The 13,825-nt window shown below is 33.7% G+C and overlaps 1 protein-coding gene and 1 pseudogene across 1 annotated transcript in view; one reads left to right on the forward strand and one right to left on the reverse strand.

Annotated features, from left to right (window-relative positions):
- Positions 1 to 13,825, forward strand: part of LOC123277809 (ubiquitin carboxyl-terminal hydrolase 25-like) — a 134,529-nt gene that overhangs the window by 103,793 nt on the left and 16,911 nt on the right. The window lies entirely within an intron of this gene.
- Positions 6,065 to 8,408, reverse strand: LOC139040760 (olfactory receptor 4P4-like; annotated as a pseudogene).

The following is a 13,825-nucleotide window of genomic DNA, read 5'->3' on the forward strand; positions in this document are numbered from 1 at the left end:
TCTTTCTGGTTTTGTAATGCCATCTTTATCAGCATCATATTTTATATTCTCTATGTTATCTCTGGCATATCTATTTTTTCTACTAAACTACACTAGCAGTAGAAACAAATTAACAATATTATTGTTATTTTCTGTTGTGTTTTACTTTCTGGCAAAGCTAATCCACTCTTTTTTCCCCCTAAAAATATATTACTTATGATTGCTTGTTTGTTTTCCAGATGTACTTTAGAATGTTTTATTCATATTCCAAAAATAACTCTATTGGGATTTTGATTGCAGTAATACATGTAAATTAATTTGGTAGGAATTGACATCTTTATAACAGTTCTCTCATCCAAAAGCATGTTATGGATCAATTTATTGAAATCTTCTTGTATAGCTTGCTATTCCTAGATATTTCATTTATTTTGTTATTCAGAATGTATGTTTCCATTATGTTTTCTCATCCTGACTAGTTACACTTAGTATGTAGAAAATCTAGGAACTTTCAGATATTTATCTTTATATATATTTGTGTATTTTTCATATATTGTCATTATTAAAATGTAAAGTTGCGTCTTATATGCATTGGGTTCCAAAGTCAATATATGAGATGAACATTGAGTGTGGTTAAAGTTATCCAATATCACACAACTAGTAAATAATAAAGGTCATATTCAACCACTCATCTCTGCAAGATACATGTACCATTAGAGGTATCTCATCATAAAAAGGTAAGAAAATAGCATCTCACATCCTATGCACACTCTAATATTGGTTGTAATGTTGGTCAGTGCACAACCTTCCCTAAGTTTTAAATTATTTCTTCCTTTATCTTCTTTATCCACTATTTTCCTCAAGATATATATTTGATTCCTCACAAGTTCAACATGCCTCTGAGATGACTCTATTGTCCTACTTGATAAGTAATGGAGGCTGGACTTATTATAGTGTAACTTGTTTCACATTAGCTATATATGATCAAGGAGTAAACCACGACTAGCTTTGCTACAAAATTAATGAAAATATAAATCTCTCAAAATAAATTACTTTTTTCAAAGTCAAATATATTTTTCACTTACTATTTAAATTCAGGTTTAAAATAATCCTAAAATAATATTTGACAGAAAACATAGGTTTAGTGATGGAAGTCTCTGAGTTACACATTCTCATAGAGAGGAAATTGAGAAGATTTAACAACTAAGAACGTATTCTTGGGGCCAGCCTGGTGGCATAGCAGTTATGTTTGTGCACTCTGCTTTGGCTGCCCAGGGTTCACAGGTTTGGATACTAGGCGTGGACCTATGCATTGCTTATCAAGCCATGCTGTGGCTTGATTAGCCCTGTCCATGTCCTCAAAAAAAGCTGTTCTTTTACAAAGGGGATTATTATAATGTTATATTAATTAATTTTCATCAACGTTGATGATCATAACTTTTATTAACAAATTGTAAATTTATCAGTTTTTTTGCCAATGCAATTGCTGTTTTACACTATATATTTTACAGCAGCTGAATCCCATACATTTTTTAAAGGTTAGCCACTAAGAAACATAGGGTTTCATTATCTTCTGGAAATCTTCCTCCTGTACTTCTTACTGGCTTTAATGAGTAGCTTTCTTCATTGTCAAAGTGTTTTATGTTCTTATAATGTTTGTCTCTTTTTTCTCTCTTAAAACTAGTTTATTCCCTTGCCAATGAATCACCTCTTCCCTCTCCGAATGTAAGAAACTCTTTCATTACCACATTGTTTTTTTGGCTTATTTCATGATGTCCCTTTTTCATTCAAGCTTCCTGGGAAATCTATGATTGTCTTTGAAAAATCAGCATTTTATTAACATGTAATTGAGTTTTGCTCTTGCCCCGAGAAGGTGTAACAGTACCTACTTTAGCATGTCCAGCTAGCACATATCAGTCCACTGACTATGAGCCATTGTTCCACAAATCTGTGCACTGTCTGCTGGTGAAATTCCAAGAATACAAACTTGGCACTGTATGCAAAGCTGATCATGCCTGGAGTTTTGAGGGGTCCTCCCACCACTTCTAAAGTTGGGTAATCCATGAGGCTATGGGATCTGAGGTCTTCAGTCTGAGACTCATTCAAAGAACCAAATGATGCAACCCAGAAACCCATGGGAGTTATCTGTGTGGGGTGAATATTGAGTAAGGAATTCCAAGATGCAGGAGAAACACAGGCAGATAAATTCCATTTCACTTTAATGCTGCCATAAATGGTTTCAATGTGCAGAATTGTTTTTACCTACCTTTTGAGACCCAATCAACAAGCTGTGGTTGATGTGAACTTGTAACTAGCTCTATAACACCTTCCTTTGTATTGGATCTCCTTCCATCTGTTTCACTGTCATTTTCCCTCACATCTATTTCTCTGAATTATGTTTCTGAATAGAGAGTTAGCACACAAATTTTGCCTCCGATTTTGTTTTCTAGGTAACCCAAGCCAATTTTTTAATCATTAAGGGAGCTTTAAGAACATTCTTTAAATAGAAGAACTAGGAGGAATATTTTTACAATAGGTTAAGGTTTAAAAAGTCACAACTACCTTTTGATAAGTGAATTTGCATTAAATTTTCCATTTAAATGCAATGCATCTGTAAACAATGAAATCATATTTGAAAGTAGTAGGATTAATGATTGAATCTGTCTTGATTCTATAGGTAATATGATAAGTTCACTTAGTTTGGATGGCAAAATAGGTATTTGTGTAGGCTCAAAGTCAGTCACTGTCCTTCCTGCCAGGACATAATTGGAGAAATCAAGCTTTTATTTTTGACTATGTCAGTGCCCCCTCATTTAAAGGTAAATTTTACTTAATTAGATATGACAAGCCTAAGACTGAAGATTAAAGACAACACTTCACTTATGAAAAGAATGTCTACAAATCCTTTCAGGAAAATTAGAGTTCACTGAGTACCAGCCTGAGGTAGTCAAGAATTTTACTTCTTCAACAGCAAGTCAATAACTTTAACACATTGAAAAGTGTTGAAAGAAGAGTGATCCAGCAGGTACTGAAAGGCTAAACCAGGTAGAGTCACCAAGCCCTCATTACTTGGCCTCAAGTTATAAATGATAATAATGTCATTAAAAAATGATCATAGGAAAATAGAAACAATAACATTTGTAAACTCTACTCTGAAATGAATTACCTGGCCTTGTATCCTATAGCTCTAGATGTTTCACCAAATATTAGAGGGTCTTTGTCTATTTGTGAGCCTCTATTATTGTACCCAATTAAAAAGAACACACAGATCTAATCTGAACATCATATATCTGTAAATCCTAGTCCCACAGTCTATATGGCATCTTGCTCTGAAAAGCAAGTTACTATGGGATCTGTTTGCAAAATATCATCCCTAACATACTTTGGAATACATCCGTATATATATATGTATAAAGGGAGATAGAGAGAGAGAGTAGAATAGTGATATTACTCCCAGGGCTTGCGTTTGGAATATATATCAAGCTCAAGTGCAAACCTAAAAGATCCAACTGCAAATCTAAAAATGTCTAAGTAGCATATCCAAATAATGATTTACTACAAAATCACAATATGAGAAAACTGTTTTCTTGGTGAAAAATCTTTCAAGATTGCATCAATCAAAGAAGTTTCCAAAGAAGAAACATTTTCTCATATTTCGGGAAGGATATCTGACAATCTTCAGAGAACTTCTGGGGAGGAAAATATTTGAATAATTCTCTGATGAAATTTAGTGCAATTAAAAGCATCTTTGGAGAAGTTGAATTCACTCATCCAGCTATATATTTTGCTTAAAAATTTTAACCAGACATTCCTTCATTATATCTAGTCTAAAAATCTCATCCAACTCTATCTTCTACTTTTTCTCCTATACATGTCAGGACCACCGCTGAAATCTTGATCTGGCTTTTATGAAGACTTTCCCCTTGCTGACAAGCTTGACAAAATGTTGACAGTTGCTATCAATTTATATGAGATTTTTTCTTTACCTGACTATTTAACTGCCTCTCTACGTTTCAATATGATGCTTAGAAAAATTTTAATCCTCTGAGATTCATTTTACTGATGTGTAAAATAAAGCAGATAATTAGATCATTATTTCAAAACTAAAGTTTATAGAACTATTTAAGAAAAAAATTCTCACATATACCTTGTGTTCATTGAAATGAAATTTTATTATAATGCTGCTGAAACAAGTATGGACATAAGACACAAAATCCTTATGCTTATAATTCTAATATTATGAAAATTTTTAAAGTATAAAATGAAATGTCTATGATAAACCGCAATTCAAATGTTTCACAATTAATTTAGAGATATTAGAGATAATACCAACAGTAACAAAGTACTTTTGAGCAGTTTCTTTTCTAAGAACAATACTCATTTACTTTCATCCTCACAAATACTTCATGAGATAGATACTATTATCTCTATTTTATGGAAGAAGAAGGAAAAGAAGGAAAGTATAATTACCTCTCCAGGGTCCCTTAACTAGGAAGATATTATTCATCTGCATGCTTAGTTGTCAGCTGCTCCTAACTTCATATTTTTTATTTTGAGCATGATAAGAAATTACTTGAATCATAATTATAATCTCGGTTATAAGTTTATCTTTTCAATAACTCAATAATTTATAATCAAAAATCATTTTTTAGACAATAAATTTGAGTTTAATCCAAAATAAAGTATTAAAACCAAAACATTTGTTAATAATTTTCTCATTGCTTCAAGAGTTACTTTAATCAACTAGGACAAACTGGCATATATCATGATGTAGACAGCATAGTAATTTCATTGAAGATTGAATAAGGTTATCAATTGCCCTAGTAACAATTCTCTTCATTTTTTAATACCTGTACAATTGTGCCCCTTTTAAGGACAACTCTCTAATTTATCCATTTGCACTGCTCTCAAAGTTTTCATCATCCACCGTGCTATGGCATTATTTTGCCTTTCTTTTTATATATTCAATCTATGTTTGTTATATTCTCCCTAACCAAAGCAATATAATGCCTTACTCCACTCCATAAAGTTATTTTCATGATATTCAACGAGTCCCTATTTTACTGAATAGTTAAAGGAAATGTAATTATTTAATTCAAGTATTTGAAAAACTTTTTAAATTCCATAGGTATCTGTGCATATACATGTGTACAGAATTTCTGTAGAAATTGGAAATTGTAGTTTTCATTTTGATGGTCATGGAAAAAACCAAATTGCAGCATAATCTAGATAAAGTAGTTTCAGTACGAGCATTTACATTTGTTTTCACAGTTCCATTGGCTCCAAGTAATATTATATGGACATTCCATAATATCACTGCCACAAACCTTTTCACTAGGCTGTCCATACTTCTCAGACATTTAAAAGTAGCCAGACATCCTACTTTTCTGACACAATCTCATTTTATGTCTATTACTTCAGCATAATTATTAGTAGACCCCTCTTTTACACTCAAATGTGGCTCATTTTGAATAATAAATTACATAGCTACCTTACTTATTATCAATACCATCTTCTCATTACTATATAAATGGGATATTTATAGCAAATATTTCTGCAACTACTAATGTTTTATGATTTTTTAATATGATCTCATTAAAATCATCTTACAAAAACTCTTCCAACTTTTCTATAACCCTTATTTCTTACATAAATAATATTTTTATTCTTTAAACCTACACAAATATTTTCTGTTATTTAAATTGTTCCAACAAATATGGAAAGTCATGAACTAAGTGGAAAATATGATTCTAAATTTCTAATGCTCCTTTTCGATTAGAAATGCAAGGAGGATATGGAAATAACCAGGTCATATGGACCCTTTAGGTCTGGGATGATCGATATTTGTTAGCTTGGGTACATTTGGAGAGTTATTCATGGAACCGAAGTATAGGAGGATTAGAAAAGTGTCCTCCAGGTAGTAACTAACAGATAAAATCTACAGGAAAAATATATGAAAAATAAGTGTAACAGATCTTGAACAAGAAAAGGATGACTCAAATAGCTAGGGTAAGATATAAATAAGAAACATAAATCAATAAAGAAGTACTTCAAAGTGAATTATAGTGTTAATGAACTGACACCTGTATCTGTGCTTGTTTTTTTTTAGAGCAAAGTTCATGGCTTAATAAAGTTAAGTGGAACCAAATATCCCTTCAATAAGGAATGTAGTGAGGCGAGAACATGCCTTCAGACAATTTGCCTTCCACTCAAAAATGATTTCTGGCACCACACTTTCCTCAAGGAATTCTTCATCTCCGTGTTTCTCAGTGTGTAGATCAGAGGGTTGAACGTGGGAGCAATGATGGTGTAGAAAAGAGCAAACACTTTGTCTTCTGGGAGAGTTGTGGCTGGTCTAATGTAAATGAAGAGAACAGGCACAAAGAACAGAACCACAATTGTGATGTGTGAACCGCAAGTGGAAAGAGCTTTGGTGTGGCTCTCTTCAGGGTAACCCCTGATGGTATATAATATCAAAAAGTAAGACAGCATCAAGACCACAAATGTCACCAAACCCATCATGCCCGAATTGGCAACCACCAGGATCCCAACATTGTATGTGTCCATGCAGGCCAAGGATACACATCACAGAAATAGTGATCTATTTCATTGGCGCCACAGAAAGGTAAGTTGACGGTGAGGACAAATTGGACACAGGAATGCAGGAATGTTCCATTACAGCAAGCCGTGACCATAGCATAGCACCTATGCTTACTCATGATAAGAGTATAGTGCCGGGGCTTGCAGATGGTCACAGAGTGGTCAAAGGCCATAACTGTGAGGATAAAGACCTCAATGCCTCCAAAGAAGTGCATGGCACAAAGCTGTGCCATGCAGCTAGAATAAGAAATCGCATTACTTTCTGTCAGTAAGTCAATGATTAGCTTAGGTGTCACTGTTGAGGTGTAACATAGATCTGAGACAGCAAAGTAATTAAGGAAGAAATGCATGGGTTGTTCAATTAGCTGACTACATGTAATAGAAATCATTATGATCAAGTTTCCCATCCAAATAGCTATGTAACAAAGTAAGAATAGTAGAAAGCACAAGCTTTTAATTTTCTTATTCTGGGAAAGACCCAAAAGAACAAATTCAGTGACATTGTTGGTATTTTCCATGGTCTAATGTAGTTAAGACTAAACAGGTCTGCCTGAAAAATATTGGCTAAGCATGCTGTAACTCAGAGTGCTGTAGAAATAAATTCATTTATTTAATCAGCTTTCTATACTATGTTTGAAAGTAATTAATTCTGAACTTTGTATGGATAGGCTTACCATATAAGTTAACAGGTAGGTTATTGTCTACACTGAAAGGGAATAGTACTAATAGTTACAATTGTTCAAGTCATAAACAAAGATGCACAATCATCTTATGTATGAGATGCAAGGTTGAGCTTAGGGAGGATGCGTTTCTTTTTCAGGAGTAACTGATTTGCTTGATAGGTTGAAACAGCCAGACTTAAAGTGAAGTGAATGAGGTGAATTGTACAATTCCCATATAGTATCCTGTCTTTATTTAAAATTTTGATATTTTTATTGTGTAATTTGCATTTTAAAATATTTCATTCAAATATTATTATCTGGATTATTGAGTTGTTTCCCCACAAGGTGAGTATCTCATTTGCCTCATCATACTCCTGATGCTGAGTTGAACCCATTATATATTTACCAACGTTATAGAGAGCAGTAAAGAAAACGTGACACTAGGTGGAACCTAAGTGGCTGTGACATTTCCTCTGATTTAAATAGATGGAAAAATAATATTACTTAAATGTGTAAAATTGAGAAATAAAGACTGCCTACAAGTTAAGCTAGAGTAATGCATACAGGTGAGAATAGCACTTGCTTGACATGCATTGGGCTTCAATTGATTTTGGATAAATTGAGGGTTACATGAGTTGATAAATAAATTATTTCATTACTTTCTCTTCTTATTTTTTAAAGGTATCTGAATTACTTCCTTTATAAATAACAATTTCATTAATAGTGCATCCCAAGACATATTATTCATAATATTACATATATTCTTAGTATGCCCATAATCAGAAAACAATATATAAATCTATTTGTAAAAATAGCTTTAGTTTAGACTGTGGGTATGCTCACTTCCAATTAATTTGCCAATATGCTTCTATAGTTATAAGCATACATTTAGTCCTTTCCCAAGATTTAAGGTGACATTAATGCTTTGCTCATACAGTCCTTGAAGATAAACATGATTCTTTTGGGAAAAAAATACAATTAGAAAAATTTCATTAATTGGCATGATAGTTTGAAACTCTCTTTGTCCCTCTCTCTCTCTCTGTCTCTGCCTGTGTCTCACTCTGTCTCTCTAGCTATCTCTCTCTCATGTTAACTATATCCTAAACTGACAAAATGGGCAAATAATTAAATGATATGCTGCTTCCCTTTTTCCCTTAGTTGAATGTTTCCCGTTGACAGCCCTCCAACTTAATACTTGACATTCATGGTGATTAAATTTAGAAAAGCAAACTAAATTTCAGAAAGAAAATGGAACTTCATTATTTAGATTTAGTTTCAAAGATGGAAACATTGCATAAACATGCTCTGCTTTTACAAACATTCATACAATAAATATATGAAACAGAAATAGAAAAACTAAAACTGGCACTTCTTAATTGATTCAGTCATCTCATCTTCCTTAACTCTGCAAAACCTGTGAAAATCCTGGAAGGTACAGCTTACATGCATATGGTAGGAAGAATTAGCCCCAGTAGAATATCTCAAATGGGGCAATGATATTTTGATCCTAATTTTACATCTAGTCAAAGAACTACATTAGAGGCTGAGATTTTTTTTTTTGTTTAAACTGTCTTTGCTATATTAAGTCATATGCCATGGAGTCCAGTCTTTCCCAGACACTGTTTCCTATTTCTTAAAATGTAAGGATTGTACCAATCTTTTTCAAGAGCGCTTAAGTTCTGTGAAAGATCCATTCCTTGATTTAAAAATATAATAATAATTTTTCAGGATGTATGGACTAACAAACTGTTTTCCTCATCCTTTTGCACCTAATAGATAATTTAAAGCACCTTTTGGGGGTTATAATTCAGGCTCCCTCCTGCTCTGAGTCACATCTTGTTCCTGATGGTGACGTATCACATAACCACCCAGGCTAGCCTCCTTCAGTATGAGAGAGGTATTCTTCCTCTATTTTAATAGCTTCTTATTCCTTGTAATTCACTTGACATATCATGCTAGATTATACACTAATATCTTGGTTCCTCCCTTCAGATCCATGCTCAAAATCCACTCCTTGTTCATATATGTCTGGAAAGTTTCCTTGGCTCTTTAAACCTATATAAATTTTTATCCCCTTAACCCTCTTTAAAATACTTCCACTTATCCCATTATTGAAATAATAATGAACGTCCAAGAAATTAATTCTTATTTAATTCCTCCAAGGTAGTTCTTCAGACAGTCAGGCAGTGACAATGCTTTGTATTCTTGTCCTTGATAATTTGCCATCACAGTCAATGCATCAACTTTGGATACAGGAAAAAGACCAGACTAGAGATCTGGTCATGGGATCTAGAGTAAGAAAATTAAGCTGTCTGATAAACATTTTCTCCCTTTTTAATTTGGGCATTTGTAATATGAATGTTCCATGGTTGTGTGGGTTGAATTACCAGGTACATAGCATATGATAGGCACAAATTATCTTCTCTATCGCTTTGCTTTTCCTCACATCATTATGTAGAGATTGGGTACCCAATAATGGAAAAAAGCATAAACAAAAGTACACCAAAATGTTAAGAGAAAAATGAAAGCTATAATAATTCCTGTCAACTTGATTGTTATTATTAGAGGTCTTGCACAGATACAAAAGATAAATAATATTAATATCTAATATTTATTTAATGCTTACCATAACCTAGATGCAGTTCTAAACATTTTACATGTATTGGATCATTAATACTAACACAAGCCCAATGATCTTTTTATTATCTGTTTTGGAAAAAGGAAACCAAGTATTCTATACAGTTTAGATAAATATTGATAGATTCTAAAGACTATTTTTAGGCATGTTTTTTATTATTTTCTCACTATCTGGATACTGATAATTTTGTTGTCAGGTTCAAACCAATTTTAGAATTATTCTAGGGATATTTTATCTGTTTTTGTTATTTATTTCTGCAACCAAGTGGTCTCACCTAAGAAGTCTAGGTTGTACTGAATTTTTGCCAACAGTTTCAAAGTTTTATCCTATCACCAGCACCAAGTCTTAGCTGAACTAATTGTTTCTCCGTTCTTTCTTACTTTTCACACTATTCTCATTCTTCTTCATCAAACTTGTTCCGTATTGATGTGCAGGGTCCTCTGATATTAATTTTTTCTGAATTGTAACATTTCATGCTCATAATTACTCACTGCATGTGTCTTGTTATACAGACTAGCAAAGGAGGTAGAAGGAGAATGATGAATCTCCACTCTACTGCATTCTCTCAACTTCTTTTAATTTGTACCTCTTTTCTCTTTACTTTTTTCTCTTCTCTGTAAAATGAGAGCCACTCACTTGATTTAGCCAATTACTTTTACTTTTCTCTCATACATCCATATATGACACAAATGCTATCATTAATTTCTTTCATGGATTTCCAAAAATCTTTATATAAAGTCTGCTTCATTTTGACATCTGCTGTGGCATGTGTCACAAATTATTCTTTGCATTGTTTGCATTGTACTTAAGTAATGGAAAGTTACTATACAAAATGTCTGCAGAACTTGAAGGAAAGAGAGAAATGCACAAATAAAATAAGTCTCTTAATAGATGAAATTGTTGTGTTATATATATGTATTTGAAAGTTAATATTTATTTATTATAGGTTTTTGAATTTTTACTTACCGGGTGATTATCTCATTAGATGACTTCCTATATCCCTGAGTAAATGTGGCATTCAGTATTTTTAATGCAGTCAGAATAAATGCTTAATTCCATTTCTAAAGATTAATGAATTTCACCATGCAATCAGCCCATGCAAATCCTTGTTGTAGGATTTTCCTGTTTTCTTTATAGAGAGAGGCATTCTTTCCACATTTTTGAAAATAGAAGTAAATAAAATCATCACCAGCATTGAAGTTGAAAAGTGCTCTTTTCTACAAAAAAGTTGTGTCTCCACTGTGGTTTCAGGAGTGGAAATGTACCTATTAAAATTTCTACTTAATATCCAAGTGACATTTAAATAGATGACCTGAGAGTTTCTAACCCCAATCCTCCCTCTCACTTGTTTATGGGATGAGACAATTCCCAAAAGAAAAGTTGTCCAATGTACAGCTGAAAGTGGCTTCATTCCTCTCAAGTCATTAAAAAAGAGTTATGCCATGGTTAATAATCCTTTATATTTCAAGGAATTTGATCACAAACCAAGAGTCCACTTTCACACATTCTTTACTTTTTTTTATAATTTTTATTTTTTTTGGATGTACATCATATTTCAAATTCTGGATACATTACATCATGTTCACCACCCGAACGCTAATTATAGTGCATCCCTTCACATGTGACCCTAATCACCCCTTTTGCACTCCCCCCTTCCCCTTCCCCAATGGTAATCACCAGTCCAATCTCCAATGCCATGTGGTTTTTTGCTGTTGTTGTTTTTATCTTCTACTTATGAGTGAGATCATATGGCATTTGACTTTCTCCCTCTGACTTATTTCATTCAGCATAATAACCCTCAAGGTCCATCCATGTTGTCACAAATGGCCGGATTTCGTCATTTCTTATGGCTGAGTAGTAGTTCATCGTGTATAAATACCACATCTTCTTTATCCATTCGTCCCTTGATGGGCACCTAGGTTGCTTCCAAGTCTTGGCTACTGTGTATAATGCTGCAATGAACATAGGGGTGCAAGGATCTTTATGCCGTTGTGTTTTGAAGTTTTTTGGATAAATACCCAGCAGTGGAATAGCTGGATCATATGGTAGATCTATCCTTAATTTTCTGAGGAGACTCCAAACTGCTTTCCATAGTGGCTGCATCAGTTTGCACTGCCACCAACAGTGAACAAGGGTTCCCTTCTCTCCATACCCTCTCCAACATTTGTTGTTTCCTGCCTTGTTAATTATAGCCATTCTGACAGGAGTGAGGTGATACCTCATTGTAGTTTTGATTTGCATTTCCTTGATAGCTAATGATGTTGAGCATCTTTTCATATGCCTGTTGGCCCGCTGTATATCTTCTTTGGAGAAATCTCTGTTCAGATCTTTTGCCTATTTTCTAATTGGATTATTGGGTTTTTTTGTTGTTGAGCTGTATCAGTTCTTTGTATATTTTGGATATTAACCCCTTATCTGATATGTGGTTTGCAAATATCTTATTCCAATTGTTAGGTTGTCTTTTCATTTTGTTGATGGTTTCCTTTGCTGTGCAGAAACTTTTTAGTTTGATGCAGTCCCATTTGTTCATTTTTTCTTTTGTTTCCCTTGCCCGGTCAGACATGGGACTTGAAAATATGCTGCTCAGACCAATGTCAAAGAGCGTACTGCCTATGTTTTCTTCTAGAAGTCTCATGGTTTCAGGTCTTACATTCAAGTCTTTAATCCATTTTGACTTGATTTTTGTGCATGGTGTAAGGGAATGGTCTACTTTCATTCTTTTGCATGTGGCTGTCCAGTTTTCCCAACACCATTTATTGAAGAGACTCTCCTTTCTCCATTGTATTCTCTTGGCTCCCTTGTCGAATATTAGCTGTCCATAAACGTGTGGGTTTACTTCTGGGCTCTCAACTTTGTTCCATTAATCTGTGTGTCTGTTTTTGTGCCAGTACCATGCTGTTTTGGTTACTATGGCTTTGTAGTATAATTTGAATTCGGGGAGTGTGATACCTCCAGCTTTGTTCTTTCTTCTCAGGAATCCTTATGCTATTCGGGGTCTTTTGTTGTTCCATATAAATTTCAGGATTCTTTGTTCTATTTCTGTAAAAAATGTTGTTGGAACTTTGATAGGGATTGCGTTGAATCTATAGATTGCTTTAGGAAGTATGGACATTTTAACAATGTTAATTCTTCCAATGCAAGAGCACGGAATATCTTTCCATTTCTTTGTGTCTTCTTCGATTTCTTTCAACAATGTTTTATTGTTTTCAGTGTACAGATCTTTCACCTCTTCCGTTAAGTTTATTCCTAGGTATTTTCTTCTTTTTGTTGCAGTTATAAATGGGATTGTATTCTTGATTTCTCTTTCAGCTACTTCGCTGTTAGTGTATAGAGACGCAACGGATTTTTGTACATTGATTTTGTATCCCGCAGCTTGACTGTATTCCTTTATTATTTCTAAAAGTTTTTTAGTGGAGTCTTTAGCGTTTTCTAGATATAAAATCGTGTCATCTCCAAAGAGTGACAGTTTCACTTCTTCTTTTCCAATGTGGATCCCATTTATTTCTTTTTCTTGCCTGATAGCTCTGGCTAGGACTTCCAATACTATGTTAAATAAGAGTGGTGACAGTGCGCATCCTTGTTTGTTTCCTGTTCTTAGAGGGATAGATTTCAGTTTTTCTCCACTGGGAATGAGATTTGCTGTGGGTTTGTCATATACGGCCTTTACTATGTTGAGGTATTTTCCTTCTATACCCAATTTATTTAGAGTTTTTATCATAAATGGATGCTGTATCATGTCAAATGCTTTCTCTGCATCTATTGAGATGATCATCTGATTTATATTCTTCATTTTGTTAATGTGGTGTATCACGTTGATAGATTTTCAGATGTTGAACCATCCCTGCATCCCCAGAATGAAACCGACTTGATCATGATGTATGATCTTTTTAATGTATTGTTGTATTCAATTTGCTAGTATTTTGCTGAGGATTTTTGCATCGATGTTCAT

Source organism: Equus asinus, chromosome 17 (assembly GCF_041296235.1).
Source record: "Equus asinus isolate D_3611 breed Donkey chromosome 17, EquAss-T2T_v2, whole genome shotgun sequence".
Lineage (NCBI taxonomy): Eukaryota > Metazoa > Chordata > Mammalia > Perissodactyla > Equidae > Equus > Equus asinus.